Here is an 11936-nt window from a genome sequence, read left to right as displayed (position 1 = left end):
TGCTTGTGAAATCAATACTGGACAAATTGATCTCTAAGCTGCCTTAGATGCTCCATGATATGTACTGTAAAATAAAGCATAAAAAGTGGAAATCATAAGGGCTTTAAACAAAATTCCATCCCTAGGCGTTCTTTGTTTAGGCAAGACTATTTCATGCATCCATTTAAAAGTATTTATTTGCCACTTATTACATGTAATGAACTCTATGTAATATGCTACTTTACCAATTTTTGTAGTTTGTAGACTCTCTTACTTAGACAACTGTTGAAATATATCTCAGAATGCAGAAAAAAAAACCATATTCAGGGCAGCAAAGGATTTTAGGAAAAATAATTCAATTTCAAGCAGATGAATAAAACATCAAAGTGTCACACTGGATGCAAATCACCAAACACAGTTGATAGAGTTTTCCAATTGATGATACATATCAAGAGGGCTCAGAGAAAGTGAAGTAGGGCAGAAAATTAATATTGTTGGATAATGTTGCTTTGTATTAATGCATGTTCCCTTATGTAAAACTCCATATTAAAAAATGCATTTTCCATGATTTTTTAAAGAATCTTTATACAAATGTTTGCCCTTTATTGAAATATGAATTATTTTAACATGCTTATGAAACTTAGATTAAGTTGACTTTAACATATTAGAAAGTATAATTTTACATCTTTTCACAATATTTAAAAATAAAATTTCTTCCCATCTCCTTCACCTCCCTCCCTCCCTCACCCCCCACTGGTAATAGATATTCACTTCCATGTTACAGGAATTATTCTTCCTATAATCTTGCTTATTTCAAATGTAATGTTAAGAAACTCAACACTAAATAATGAGCTGCATGTTTAAAACCTGAAAACAAACAAGAATGTAGATTTATATGCACATTATATTTGGATGGTCTAATTTCAGCAAAATCAAGGAATATTGTTTAGTTGGTGTACACAAGGTGTTCAAAAACAAAACAAATCCCTTTTAATGAGTGTTCCACATGCTATGTAATTCACACATAATTAATCTGTTAGAACCTAAAGTCGCTTAAAGAAATATTTTGAGGATTTAAAGGATATATTTAGCTAACAATCCTATTATAATTTAAAACTTAGGATGTTGTATAATCAAAGTACTCTATGTTAGAACAGATTAGAGGCTAAACATTTTAAAAAGATAAAAGTCACCACCCCATTTTTTCTATTATGTTTTTATGTGATTAACAAACTAGAATTTCATTTCACTCCATGAAGATCATTTGATTTAGGAAATTTATCTTTAATGATGTTTAAAATAACATTTTTATTTTTCTTAAAGAGATATTTTAATCCAATAATGTCTACTGATTTGATGATATGTTAAATACTCCACAATTGTATTTTGCTCTATTATGATAATAATAAAAATAGGGAAGAAAATCAAGAATGGCATTGCAGTGTTTGAAAGAATGGTCATATGCGCTAGAATAAGACAACATGCTTTTGGTGAGAAACATAATCCTATCTATAGTTGCCTAAAAATAAAAATATCAAACATAGGAAATATGCCATAAATACCACCTTGAACAAATATCAGTAAATTTAAGGTGAATATAGTAAACGTTTTCAATAAATATTATAAAGAAAGTTTGAGATTATAAGGTCTTTCAGTAAATAGATCAACTTCAGGAAGCTGTATGGGATTAATGGGCTATTTTACTTATAAAGCAAAAAATAGAGAAAATTGTTGAAAATAGAGCCAGAAGGGTTAATAAAATAACAATGTTTCCTAAAGTGTGTGCCAATTTTCTTCCATGAAGATTTTATGGTATAGCCGTTGCATGTGAGACATTTGTGTATACTGACTCTGTACAATTGGAAAAGTAAAACGTGAATAGAAAATTCACATTATTTTTTTAAACAGTAGCACACTTGGGAAAAAAAATACTAAAAGTGATCTCAAAATGTCCCCTATTCTTAATGAACAGATACTAAGATCACAGACTTTCCTTCTTGACTCACATTATTTGCTCTAAAAAAAAACATGTGTGACATATAAGGTCTGCAGTGCCCACTTTAAAATATTGTTATTATCTTTTCACAAAAATACATTGAGTTTATTGAACACAATATATGTGAAATACTATTTTAAGCATTTCAAATGTATCATTTCATTTATTCCTCTCACTCTGAGTTAGGTATCATTATATCCATTTATCGACAAGGAGACACTGACTGCCTTGAATATATTTAAAAAGTTGTCCCAGGGAATTCCCTGGTGGTTCAGAGGTTAGGACTCTGCACTTCCACTGCCAAGGGCCTGGGTTTGATCCCTGGTCAGTGAACTAAGATCCTACAAGCCATGCAGTGAAACAAAAAAGAATTTAAAAATTAAAAAAAATTGTCCCAGTTCACAGAATGAGTAAGTCAGGGTGAAAGTCAAGTGTTAAATGTTTTGACTTCAGAATCCATGTTCTTTAGCATTATTGCTATCATCTTCCTTTCCTAAATGACTTCATTAACCTAACAATTTTACCTGAGAAAAAACTTTATAATGTACTTAAAAATTTTTGTTTTTAATTTTAGTTTTGGTAAAATCCACATATATGTAATTTACCATCTTAACCATTTTTAAGCGCACAGTGCAGTAGTGTTAAGTTCATTCACATTGTGGTGCATCCAATCTCCAAAACTCTTTTCGTCTTGCAAAGTTAAACTCTGTTTCATCTACATTTCATCTTGCAAAACTGAAACTCCATTAAACAACAATCCCTGTGCCCCACTCCCCCAGCCCCTAGCAACTGCAATTCTATTTTCTGTCTCTATGAATTTGACTACTCTAAGTTCTGCCTATGAGTGGAATCATGCTGTATTTGTCTTTTTGTGACTGGTTTATTTCATTTAGTATGATAGATTCAAGATCCATCCATGTCATCACATGTGTCAGAATTTCCTTTTTACTGCTGAATAATATTCTGTTACACATATACATTGTATAGCACGTTTTGTTAACCCATTTGTCCACTGATGGACACTTAGGTTGCTTCCACATCTGGGCTGTTGTGAATGATGCAGTTATGAACATGGATGTACAATTATCTCTTTTATTTGAATCTCATTTTCAAGTCTTTCTATATACCCAGAAGTGAAATTGCTGTGTCATATGGTAGTTCTATTTTTAATTTTTTGGAAACCTCCATTCTGTTTTCCATAGAGGCTGCACCACTTTGCATTCCCATCAGCATGTATAAGTGTAGCAATTTCTCTACAACCTCACCAATAATTTTTTTTCTTTTTTTGTTATTGCAGTCATTCTAATAGGTGAGAAGTGGTATCTCATTGTGCTTTTGATTTGCATTTCCCTAATGATTAGTGATACTGAGCAACTTTTCATATGTTTATTGGCATTTGTAAATCTTCTTTGGAGGAATGCCTATGCTTTTAACGTAGATGATGGTTGCAAAAATGATTTGTTTTTAAATTTTGCTGAAATGGTACAAGCACATAACTCAAGGTATGAGACTCCAGAGAAATAGTTTGATATTCACAAACAAACAAACAGAATGCAAATATTTACCAAAGATGCAACAAACTTTATAAACTATAAATATATACATATATTACACCAAAATATAAATTTATTAATAGTTTTTTGAGAGCTTTCAGTTTTCACTCTATATATGCTTCTTTATTATGTTTTTACAGTAACCACACCCTAATTTTGTCATCAAAATTATCAAAAGTAAAAGAAAAAAATAAAGGAAAAGAAGAAATAAGTAAGAATAAAAATAAATACACATTTCAGGATTTTATACATGAGTTATTGAGTACAAATTTTCTATTGGTATTATAGTTTCTGCTTCCACAGATTTAAATTATCTAATTCAAATGGGCTTGGATCTAACAAATTGAAGGTGATTTTTCATAATGTCATCAAGTATTGCAGAAATACCTTTTGGTGAAGAAATATCATAGCAAAAGGCTTATGCTATTATGATAAGGAACTAAGACAGCAGAAAAGATTTACAAACCTTGACAGAAATTGTCAGAGCATCTATGCAAACAGTAGCCTATTTTACCTCCTAGAAGGAGGAATAAAGAGAGAAGTAACTTAAATAGGCTGAAACTACTGTAGCAATGCTTGGAGCTTGATACGTAAATGGCAAGATTCTGTGGTTGGGCCATTTAGGGGAAATTGTAGTGTTTTGTGTGTCCCCATGTACATATACCTTCTGCAAGTATACCATATACCTTGAAGTGAGGAAACATCTTCAAATAGGATATTAACTTCCATAAAATCCATTTGATGGAGAGAACTTTAAAGATCCACATAAATCTCAGAGTCTGTGATTTAATGAAAGAGATACTAATAACTACCACTTGTATTGTTTTACAGTATGCTTACATACAGTGTATGTGTGTGTATACACACACACACACACACACACACACACACACGTAACATATTTTCCAAATATGACCAAACAAATCCACAGTCAACGCTACAAGCTCTTCTTACCTTGTGACATTAACACTCCTCCATCAAGAAGTAGGGTCAATATTTTCTACCTTTGAATCTGGGTAGAGCTTTGTTGTTACCTTGACCAATAAAATATGGCAGAAGTGATGGTACATGATGTCCAAGAGAAAGTCATAAAACTTATACAGATTCTTCCTGTCCCTTTCTCTCCTGGCTCTTGTACTATGAGAACTCTATGTCAAAATGTAGAAAGTTTAGTTATTCTATATACCCTCCATGCTAGAAAGATCACATGAGGAATGGTACCGCATGAGATGGGAAGAAATACCAAGGATCTCTACCTGTTCCAACACTGTGAGTCTCCTGGGCCAAGTCACCAGCTACATTAATGAAGAAGTCTTCAGGTTGACCCCAGCCCCAGCTTCCTCTGGTTGCAGCATCATGAGGTATCACCCCTGCATCCAAGATTTACAGGGATTTGAACATTAACTGATATTTGTTGTCTTAGGTCACTAAGTGTTGGGATGATTTATTACACAAAAATAAATAACCAGAACACAGATTTTTAAGAATATTTTTGTATGTGCTTCCAATTTCCCTTTGTGTGTATTTTTTTAATTGAAGTATAGTTGATTTACAATGTTTCAGGCATATCTCAAAGTGAGTCAGTCATATATATATATATATATATATATATATATTCAGTCATATATCTATTCTTTTTCAGATTCTCTTCCATTATAGATTATTAGAATATATTGAATATAGTTCCATGTGCTATGTAGTAGGTCCTTGTTGTTTATCTATTTAGAACAGATATTCATACCAGATATGGAATACTGCCATAACAAAAATCTAAGGGTACGGCTATTTCTTCAGGACCAAATGGCAGGCAGAAGTGGGAAGTGTCTTGTAGACACTGTTAGGGCAAGATTGGTATCCCTTCAGGATGCTCTTGGTGATGGTTTAAAAGATAGTGAAAGAAGATTTACTGAAGACTGGAGGAGAGGGGATCATGCTATGCAGCAGTGGAAAATTTAGCAGCAGTACAACCTGCGTTTATATGGGAAACAAAAAATATACATAGTATATGTATTTACATATCAGTGCATATGTATATCTTTCCTAAATGTAACCTCATGTAATTCTAATGATAACTATGTACAATGAATTTTACTGAATCTTACTGATATCTAATAACAATTATGGGAAATAAATACAGTTGCATAAATGAGTTCATGCCACTGAGCAGGAGTAAGAAACTAGACACACAGTCAGTATAGTTGAGCAAGGCACTGAACACAGATATATCTGACTTTGATGCCCATGTCTTGAACATTGTAGTAGAAATTCTACATGAATTCAAAGTATATCTAGAAGCTAAAATATTGGAAAAATAAAATGTGAACTAAATACTAAGGATTAAAAGAATGCTTCATAAGTGGAGTACACGTACAAGTTTCTTAAAGATCTGTTGGAGACATTGGTCATGACTGTGTTCATCAAACATGTAAATTCTACAGGATGTCCAAAGAGATTTCTCCCACAGCTTACCAGGCCCAGAATCCAAAGCAAGTGGTAGCATGCTAGTAACATCTGGAAAACAGCTCAATGCTCTGGGTTGCTACATGCCCTAAGGCAGAAAGGAAATGGTGAAAATGAAATTGCTCAGAAGCATATGCATTAATAAAATGCATTAGTAACATCAGGTATTTCTGTAAGACGTGGCTGTGACTTCCAAAAGGACTCATTTCTAAAAAAATTTGTTATATCTCATTTCTCTTTATGTTTTCTCAAAAATTTTTACCCCGAGACCTATTCACATAGAGAAATGAAATAACAGCCATATTTTTCCTTGTTTTATTCCTTTTATTTCTCCAAGTCTCTACAACCTTGCTATATTAGTAAACCCTCATTTCAGAAAATGTGGTCAAATGTCAGAGTACACTACTACTGTACTCTCCCAGTTAGACTACATTAAATCAGGAAATGGCAGTAAGTTTGGGGAATAAAGTGGGATGATTACAAGTAGTCACAAAAGAAATGATGTATATTCATCGTTTTTTCAGGAATAATGTCATGGAACTCTGCTTCCCACTGTTAGAGAAATGAAATAAAACTCAATCACTAACTTTTACCAAGTGAGAACAAGGTTTTTTGAGCTCTGAATCTCATTCTTTACTCTCACCTAAGCCAGTATGTTTTCTTTTTCTTACCTTTCAATTTCTCCTCTTCACAAATCAGAAATGTCAAAATACTGTTATAGTTTATTATCACTGAATCTGAGAAAAGCAACTGTTTAGCAAGTGCTGAAAATAGCTCTCAAATATCTCTTGGTTTGACAAAACCCTTGAAGCATTTTGCAAAACCTTTGCTTTCTCAGAAAAAAAAAATTTGTATTTTAAGGAAAAATTAATGTTTCTGATTGATTTATATTTACGAGATTAAATAATATTTTGTAGGGCCACTTGATCTAGTGAGACCTTTATTTATTTTATATGAAGACTATTTTTTTTGTCTTTAAACACTGTTTACTGCCTTGAAGGAAAAGGGAACAACACTATGTATTTTAGCAGATACACCAACCCTGAAAAATATGAATTAGTTATAAGCTGGGAAGACTCTGCTATAAACCTTATAGACATAACTAGCAAGAGGAGGCGAGATGTACAGTGTAATAACTTAGAAAAATTAAAACAAAATAATACCATAGTTTCCACTATTTAAAAGTTTGTTAGCAGAAAGCTGTTTTCGCTACTCACAACCTTTATTTAGCCTTAGCTGCAACTGGAAATAATTTGAAAGGCTGCCTTTGAATTTTCTTATGTAGCATGGAGCATTCTAAGTGTCTACACCTCTCAGTGTGTACAGTTCTCACCACCAGCGTGAGAGAATATACTTATTATGCCAAACAGGGACGCTTATACAAATATTCTCTCATGCCTTGTCCCCAGCCAATCATTCATTGTTTGAAACTTGAACACAATTTTCCAGTACTATTTCCCAGGATGAGCAGAAAATGTTCTGTCTCAGGGAGACGTGTAAGTGGAGGTCTCCAAATCTCAACAGAGCACTTCCAGCCAGGCAGGCAAGAGATTGTGTTCTATGGCATCGCAGGCAATTCTAACCCACCTGGGAGCCCAGCAGACTTCAAATCTGTGAATGGATTCTGATACCGACCCTGACTCCGACCAGCTGTGATTTCATTTTAATAAAATTAAATGAAATGCACACATTACCTGTTCTAAAATCCAAAGCTTACCATCCAAAATAACAGTGAAGAAAAATAAATAAAAAGAGTGTCAGGTGGAGCCTGTAAATCTAAAGGCAGGAGGTGGAGGCTGACAGTCACATCTGTGCAGGTGAGTGACTCTGGGATGGCGTGACGTACGTGCCCAGAATGAGGGAACACACCAGTGTAATGCTCCTGGCCTGTCCAATACTTGCCTTTATGACTAGTTAGGAACTAATGTAACACGTTTAGTTACTAGTAAGTTTAGTTACTAGTAAGTTGTAACACGTTTAGTTCCTAGTAAGTTGTAACATGCTTAGTTACTAGTAAGTTTTTGCCAGACCCCAGCGTTTCTGACGCCAAAGACAGTGTTTTATCCACTACTTCATTCCAACTCTTGATTAGGAATGCCCTGAGGTTGAAATATTTTAAGCTCGGTGAACTTAAAACTAATGCTTGAACAAAGCTTTCTAGACTCTGTGAGGATGTTTTGCCTACATAAGCAGCGGGACTAAGGCTCATTTCAAAAACAATTGCTTAAACAATATCTTTTAAGGGAGCTCCTCTGTCACCAGGAGTTTAAAATTTCATGCAAATCCTCTCTATAGCTTAAACCAATGGTGCTGAATTAAGAAAGCATTGTTTTCCTATCAGTATTATTTTATTTAATTGCTATGACTCTTTCTGTACGAGCTCAGCTGACCAATCTGGATTTCACAACTTTCTCGTATAATATTTAACATGTAATACTAAATATATAATATTTAATTCTGAAAGGACTATATTTAGAACCTCAAAGGTAGAAGAATTGCAGAGACTTCTTATGCTTTAGGGAGAAAAGGGAAGGTGGACTAAGATTAGACAGGAACTTTCAATTCCCACCCAAACAAAGGAAACAAAATACACACCATACGCGTTTTATGTTTTACTTTTTTTTTTTTTTTCGGTACGTGGGCCTCTCACTGTTACGGCCTCTCCCGTTGCGGAGCACAGGCTCCGGACGCGCAGGCTCAGCGGCCATGGCTCACGGGCCCAGCCGCTCCACGGGATGTGGGATCTTCCCGGACGGGGTCACGAACCCGTGTCCCCTGCATCGGCAGGTGGACTCTCAACCACTGCACCACCAGGGAAGCCCTTTTACTTCATTTTATAACTTATTTTACTTATTTTATTTTATATTTACAAATTTATTATATTATAATTGCCAAAATAAAACATAAACACAAAACATTAAATAAAGAGAATATCAATATTTACATGACTTCCAGCAATATCTCTAATTCATCAACAATATTTCACTCTGTAGTTTGTTTATGAACAAATATGTTTATAAATTGAAGGACAGCATAGCATCCTTGATTAGATCATAGGCCCTGGGTCAGTCCATTTGGATTTGAATCCAAGATCCACCATTTACTGCCTATATAACCTTAGACAATAATCTGATTTCTCTAAGCTTTGTTTCACCATCTGTCAAATGTGGATTATTGTGAGGATTTAACATAAATAATCCACGTAAAGGACAGCTAATAACCAGATACAAGGTAAGTGATCTTATAGTGGATAATGTTACCATTAATTGTAGTATTACCGTAGAATGTGTTTTGTCTTGGAAATCTGGATGGCACACTGGATAGAGGAAACAAATGACGTGATGCAGGATGCATATTATCTTCAACCAAACAAATCTCTGAGACCATTCTGCATGTGAGAATGAGATGGTCCAGAAGCCTTTCCTCACTAGGAGTTGATGGAAAGCATATCAATTTCAATCCTACCATGATAACACTTTTGTAACTAGAAGAGATTCGCAATTTACATTGGGATATACCATATGAATGTAATATAAGTTCTATGAGAGACGTGAGTGTCAGTTGGGTTGACTAAATACTTTTATAGACACTCAACAAATATTTTGAATTAATTACTGACCCTACACTTGAATTGAAAACACGCTCAGTGCAAAGATGTTAGGTTTGATCAGGATTTATTTGGCTATGACACCAATCTAGTAACAATTATTAGTGTTTATATTCTGTCTTAGTTTGTGTAGATACAAACTAAATATAGTGATTAAAATGGCTGAAGGTTAAAAGATTGAAAGTTGTGTTTCCTCAAAATCCTAAACCAGATCACGATATGACCCTGCAGCTCCACTGCTAGACCAAGAGAAACGTAAACACATGTCCCCAAAAAACTGTACGCAATTGGTCATAGTATCTAGTAACAACCCACATACCTGTCAACTGATGAATTAATAAACAAAATATAGTGTGTATGTGTATATACATACATATATATATAGTGTGTATATATATGTGAGTGTGTGTATATATATATATACACACACTGAAATAATACCTGGCAATATAAAAGGATGAATAATTGACACATTCTACAACATGGATGACCTTGAAAACATGATACTAAGTGAAAGAAGCCAGTCATAAAGAAACACATATTACATTACTCTCTTTATATGAAATATACAGAATAGGGAAATTTCTAGAGACAAATAATGGTTACCTACGGTTTTGATGGAGGGAACAGGAAGTGACCACTATAAGTTTTAAGCTTGATAAAATTGTTCTAAAATTAGATTACTGTGATTAGATTTAGGTTTAAAATTTACTAAAGTATATAAAATATACTTTATAAAAATTAACTTTATAGATTTCCTAATCCATTGAACTGAATACTTTAAATGGGTGCATTTTATAGTAATAAATTGTATCTTGATTAAATTATTTTTGAAAAGGAAAGGTAAAAGCATGTAAAAGTGTACCTTCAAACTTTGTGAAGCAGAGATGGACAGAGTAAAAGAAATTGGAAAATCCATCATGCCAGAGGTCCTTATAAATCTCTCAGTAATTGAGCGAATGGAATAATGCACAAAACAGGAAGATATAGCAGATTTGAAACAATTTGAGTCACTGTCTCATTATAACAAGTGTACACATTAACAAACCAAATGGTTGGAGAGGATGCTTTCTTCAGAGAACACAAGAAACATTTACAGAAATGGACTGATTATTAAGGCATAAAGCAACTTTAAAAGGTCACTATCATTCAAAATATACTTCAAACAAATAACTACTTTAAAAATAAATAATATAAAGATTTGTTAGTGTACATAAGGCTCCATGGAGGGCTCTTTAGACTCAAATTTCTGTCCCCTCCACCATAGATTCTGATTCAGTCAGTATAAGTTAGTCCCAGTGCATTTCCAGAAAGTCCCCACGTGATGCTATGTTGCTGGTCAAGGGAACATGTTTTAAGAATCAAAGCTTTAAACTATACACCCAGAAACTTAACAGCACACTTATAAATAACATGTATTATATGTTAAATAATAATTAAAATGATAAAATACTTAAAATTAAATAATAATAAAGGTGATACCTACCAAAATCAGCTGGGTGGAGGTAGCAGATAAAGAGGGTCTTATGAGGATATTTAAAGGACCCGTGCTTATGCTGGGGGATAAGAGAGGCTGCAAACTAATAGGACAAGTGTTCAGTACAGGAAGTAAGTAAAATAGCAACAGAGTAAACTCAGAGATGTAGGAGACAGGATGCAGTAAGTATGAAAGCAGAGATTCATAAAATAGAAAACAAAGATGCAATTCAGAGGATTCACAATACTGCATTCGTTGTTTTGAAAGTGTAATAAAATTGATAATCCTCTAGCAATGCCAGTCAAAAAAAGAGAAAATGTGCAAATAACTAATATTACAAATGAAAATGAGGAATTATCATTATATGTAATAAAGACTAAAAAGATAATGTATCCTAAACTGCATCATTTATTTTCTTAAAAAATCATCAAGTATTTGCTCAGGTTCCTAATTCAGACAGGAAATAAAATGAAATCTTTATTTGAACAGAAAAAATCATATTTAGTTCTATATGTTGATTTATCGTGGCATGCACTTCTAAGCAGAGACTTTTTTCTGAATTGTTGAAATGCATTCTATATCCTACATATGAATTTCTTTGCTTTTCAGTATTATATGAGAAGAGTTAAAGTATTATTATAGAAGATTGGATGTATACAGACGTAAAGAGAATGTCTCATCATTTCTAAAATGAGGTATAATAGTAGTCAGCCCTTATCCAAATTGTTACTTTAAAAGCCTATCTAAAAGTTTCTCCCAAGGAGCTCAAACATTTTCATGATCATAATTTATCTCTGAGCATCATATATTAAAACAAGATTCTTGGCACCCAGTGCAACTAGGCTTAATTTTAAAATACCTCAT

At 33.5% G+C, this 11936-nt stretch overlaps 1 long non-coding RNA gene across 1 annotated transcript; it reads right to left on the bottom strand.

Moving 5' to 3' along the window:
• Nucleotides 1-4420: 4420 nt before the first annotated feature.
• Nucleotides 4421-11194, bottom strand: LOC137205739 (uncharacterized). The gene is made up of 3 exons (XR_010934289.1): nucleotides 11082-11194; nucleotides 5998-6076; nucleotides 4421-4898 (listed from the first exon to the last, which is right to left on the bottom strand). It is a non-coding gene; the product is annotated as an uncharacterized lncRNA (long non-coding RNA).
• Nucleotides 11195-11936: the final 742 nt, after the last annotated feature.

This window comes from Pseudorca crassidens, chromosome 14 (genome assembly GCF_039906515.1).
Source record: "Pseudorca crassidens isolate mPseCra1 chromosome 14, mPseCra1.hap1, whole genome shotgun sequence".
NCBI lineage: Eukaryota > Metazoa > Chordata > Mammalia > Artiodactyla > Delphinidae > Pseudorca > Pseudorca crassidens.
Note: the sequence above shows the minus strand (reverse complement) of the source record. Positions and strands in the feature narration are given on the sequence as shown.